General features: G+C 35.4%; 1 protein-coding gene across 1 annotated transcript in view; it reads left to right on the top strand.

Moving 5' to 3' along the window:
* RPS6KA3 (ribosomal protein S6 kinase A3) overlaps positions 1 to 4,822 on the top strand; it is an 89,811-nt gene that overhangs the window by 43,037 nt on the left and 41,952 nt on the right.

The raw sequence follows: 4,822 nt of genomic DNA, 5'->3' as shown, positions 1-4,822 counted from the left end.
CTGATTTACTGGATGCAAAATAAGTTTTATTTTAACGACTTCATCATGTTGACTTCTGGTTTCCAAGTAAGTTTTTATTCTAAGCCTCAGATTTTGAACAATCTAATGTAAGGTTTGACTCTTACAGGCAAATAGTCAGTTAGATGAAATTATACTTAGTTTTTAAAATACATAAATCTTTTATTTAGTAGTATTGGTTATTTTACCACATAACCTCTAGTTTTTTTTGTATTGATTCCTAACATCATTTTTTCTTCTTCAATTTACATGTAATTTTAAAGTTTTTTAAATACTCCGAAAGAAATATTTGTGATGATCATTTATCATTTCTTGTGTTATTCTTCCCAGTTAGTCACCCACTCTGGATATCATTATTCTAAGAAATTCCACCTTTGTCTATAAACACCATCCTTTGCTTCCTTTTTCTTGCTGTCTTCCTGAATGTATTTCTTTCCTATCCAGTCTCTACCTCTGGAACACTACTTGACTAGATTTTTGCTAGGAGTAGAGAATTAAATTATATCCTCAGTGCCCTACTTTATATTAGGACTTCTATAACTTTATGCTTATGAATCCCATGTTATAAAACTGCATAGATGGGGGCGCCTGGGNGTGGGGGGGTGCCTGGGTGGCTCAGTTGTTAAGTATCTGGCTCTTGATTTCAACTCAGGTCATGATCTTATGGTTCCTGAGATCAAGCCCCGTTTTGGGTTCCATGCTATCAGCATGGGATTTTCTCTCTGCCTCTTTCCCTCTCATTGTCTCATTCTCTCCCTCCCTCCCTCTCTCTCTCTCAATAAATTTTTTAAAAACTGCATAGGTGGAACTTACATAAGAGACTTCATTCACAAAAACAACAAAAGTAGGTTTCATATATTTAACAGGATCTGTGTTGTGCATAACATACGTAAACTATGAAGCTGAAAAACTTAAAAGATATCAGGAAATAAATGCCCAATTCCTTTTGCAGAAGGCCAACTGTTATTAAGAATTCCAGTGTTCGTCTAGCCATCCATTTAGCTCCATATTCTCAAGATTCCAATTGAATTTTCTTTTAAATATTTAAAATTTCATTTGAAACAAAGCATACACCTCAAAGCACATTTGAAAAAAAGAAGAATGGGAAAGGAATAAGCTCTGTCAGGTTTAAAGCTTATTTAAAACAGTAATAATTCACTATATTTTTGGGGGGAATAATATAGGCATACACATCAGTAGAACAAAACATTACAAAAGTATTATATATTTTTAAAAAATGAAAGTGCCATATTTTAGGCTTTCAGTAAACATTGATTGAATGTGAATTGGAATGAAAAAAGTATTACATATTAAGTTTTAATATATTTACAAAAATCTTGAGTATTTGCTATGTTGTATGACAAACCAGGTATACAGAGCAATGAGAAATAATGTCACAAGTTTTGTTTGAAATATTCCTGACCAACCTAGAAAAAAATTAGTCTTCACTTAAACTCTATGCCATAAAAAAATCTAACAATCTAACTGAACAGTCTAAGTGAATTTTACAACTTAACACATCTAGGAAACTTGTGAAGAAATATTGAGCAAATTACAGATCACAAATAAATTGACACTTCAAAAATTTTAGGCTGTCATAAAATGAAAAATAGTATAAATAGGAAATCATGAAATTATTCACTTCAAATATTACAAAATAATAACATAAGGAATAAGTAAAGGGCCCCTACAGCCAAATCTGGGACAATTTGAACATTGCAGTAATTAATGATAGTGATGATGTAAAATTCATGAATTGATCCATAAATTAAGTAATGTGGAGAAAGGGAAGGCTCTTCCTTATAGTAGAATTCCAACTAATAAATGTGAAAGGAATAATTAATAGGAGTTCCTAAAAGGTGACATTACAGCCTCTACCTAAAGGATTTCAGGATAAGTTTTGTGCCGGAGGATAAAATAATCTTTGGAAAAATCTTCATTTTGCTAATAAAGAAATTCATGTAAAAAAATGAATATCAGGGGAGTGCCTGGGTGGCTCAGTCAATTAAGTGTCCAACTTCGGTTCAGGCCGTGATCTCACGGTTCGTGGGTTTGAGCCCCCCAGTCCAGCTCTGTGCTGACAGCTCAGAGTGTGGAGCCTGCTTTCAGTTCTATGTATGTGTCTCTTTCTCTCTGCCCCTTCCCTGCTCGCACTGTATCTCTCTCTATATCTCAAAAATGAATAAATGTTAAAAAAAAAATTTAATGAGTTATTTCATATGATTTCAACATNCGGTTCGTGGGTTTGAGCCCCCCAGTCCAGCTCTGTGCTGACAGCTCAGAGTGTGGAGCCTGCTTTCAGTTCTATGTATGTGTCTCTTTCTCTCTGCCCCTTCCCTGCTCGCACTGTATCTCTCTCTATATCTCAAAAATGAATAAATGTTAAAAAAAAAATTTAATGATCTATTTCATATGATGGCAACATAAATTGGAAAGTGGATTTGTAATAAATATAAAGAGCCATTATTGCTGCTAAATTAACGTCAGTAAATAATCTCAAAGAAAGAATTCAAGTATTTGACAATTCTCACAGCAACATTAATTTATAATGTTGATAATTTAGAAATCACAAATACTGAAAAATGGAGGAATATTTAAAAATTATAGCANAATTTTTCATGTATTCTTAAACTCCATTTTTATTTTTATCAAAGTAATATATATGTAGAATCTTATAAAATAGCAGAGCTTTACCAATCCTCCCCCCCATCCAGTTGTTGACCCTCAGGAACAGTGACTTTCGTCTGTCTACTTGACTGCTGCTTCTGCCGTTTACCTCTACATTCAGTAGTACTCTCTTGCAATTCTTTGATTGTTTTCATTTGGTGACATAATTTATTGACTTCCTACCATGGAAGATTAGGATTTAGTTCTCTCATACTGCCACCCACACACAATTCCCCATTTCGTGTCTTCCCAGTAATATTTTCATTATTGCAGCTTTATAAAAACTTCTTGGAGCACCTGGATGGTTCAGTCAGTGAAGTGTACAACTCTTGGTTTCTGCTGTGGTCTTGATCTCACGGTTTGTGAGTTTGAGCACCATGTCGGGCTCTGCAGTGACGGTGTGGAACCTGCTTGGGATACTCTCTCCCTCTCTTTCTGTCCCTCTGCACTCCCCCAAATAAATATCTAGGGGTGCCTAGGTGGTTCAGTCGGTTAAACGTCCGACTTTGGTTCAGGTCATGATCTCCCGGTTCTTGGGTTCGAGCCCCGCGTCAGGCTCTGTGCTGACAGCCAGCTCAGAGCCTGGAGCCTGTTTCAGAATCTGTGTCTCCCTCTCTCTCTGACCCTCCCCTGCTCACGCTGTCTCTCTCCTTCTCTCAGAAATAAATAAAACATTTATAAATAAATAAATAAATCATACATGCATGCATGCATGCATACATACATACATACATACATACATACTGTTCCTAACTGAGCCAGACAGTATAGTGGAGTCACATTTCCTCCACACTGTCTCTGTCTGTCTCTCTCTCTCTCTCTCAGAAATAAATAAAACATTTATAAATAAATAAATAAACGAACAAACATACATACATACTGTTCCTAACTGAGCCAGATAGTATAGTGGAGTCACATTTCCTTCACATCTTTGCTGTATTAGATCTCATTTTCTAAATTCTGTTTCTATCTTTTTCTCACTTTACTTTCCATTCTGGGTGCATCATAACTTCCTATAGCTACCTCAGAAAGGGTGAATGGATGCTAAATTTTCTGTGACCTTGAATGTCATAAAATGCCTTTATTCTACCCCTCACTTAATTTATAATTTGGCTGGGTATAAAATTCTAGGTGAGAAATAATTTTCCCTCAGATATTTGAAGGCATTGTTTCTATTGTCTTCCAGTTTCCTGTATTGCAGTTATGAAGTTTATTGCATTTCTGACTTCCAGTCCTTTGTGCATAAGCAGCTTTTCCTCTTTGGAAGTCTTTAGAATCACTCTATTCTTTATCCCTACTGTTCTGGAACTTGTACAGTGGTATTTCTTTAGTGTGGACTTTTAAAATTCATCATACCAGGTATAGGGTGGACTGTTTTATTCTAGAAACTCGTTTCTTCAGTTTTGGCAAAGTATTTTGTCATTTCTTCCCCATTTTGTAACTGCTTCTCTTTGAATATGTTGGACCTCCTGGATCATTTCTTAATTTTTTTCCCTCCTGTTTCCCAGTTTTGTCCTTTTTCTCTATTTTCTAGGAAATATTATCAACTATCTTTCAACCTTTCTATTGACCTTTTTGTTTCTACCATCATTTTTGTTTGTTTTTATTTTGTGAGAGAGAGAGCAAGAGCAAGCAGGAATGGGGGAGGGGCAGAGAAAGAGGGAGAGAGAGAATCCCAAACAGGTTACACACTGTTGGTGCAGAGCCTGACATGGGGCTCGAATCCACGAACCATGAGGTCGTGACCTGAGCTGAAATCAAGACTTGGATGCTTAACCAACTGAACCATCCAGGTGCCCCTTTACCGCCATTTTTAATTTTCTAGATTTTCCTTGTTCTCTATTCCATTTTTTAAAATTTGTTCTTGCAGAAAGTGTCAGGGCCCCTGGGTGGTTCAGTTAAGCATCCGACTTCAGCTCAGGNATGTATCTCTAAAAGATAAAAACTCTTAAAAGAAATAACTCTAACATTATACCATTATACCTAAAAAATTAATATACAGATATCCAATCAGTATTTAAATTTCCAATTGTGCCTATTGTTATAATTCTTTTTTCTTTTTGCAATTTGTTTGAATCAGAATCTGTATAAGATCTATATTTTGTAATTGGTTCATATCTCTTTATGTCATTTAATC

The sequence above is a fragment of the Crocuta crocuta genome, unplaced genomic scaffold (genome assembly GCF_008692635.1).
Source record: "Crocuta crocuta isolate KB4526 unplaced genomic scaffold, BGI_CrCroc_1.0 scaffold312, whole genome shotgun sequence".
Classification (NCBI taxonomy): domain Eukaryota; kingdom Metazoa; phylum Chordata; class Mammalia; order Carnivora; family Hyaenidae; genus Crocuta; species Crocuta crocuta.
The sequence above is the reverse complement of the archived record's forward strand: the minus strand, read 5'-3'. Positions and strand labels throughout refer to the sequence as shown.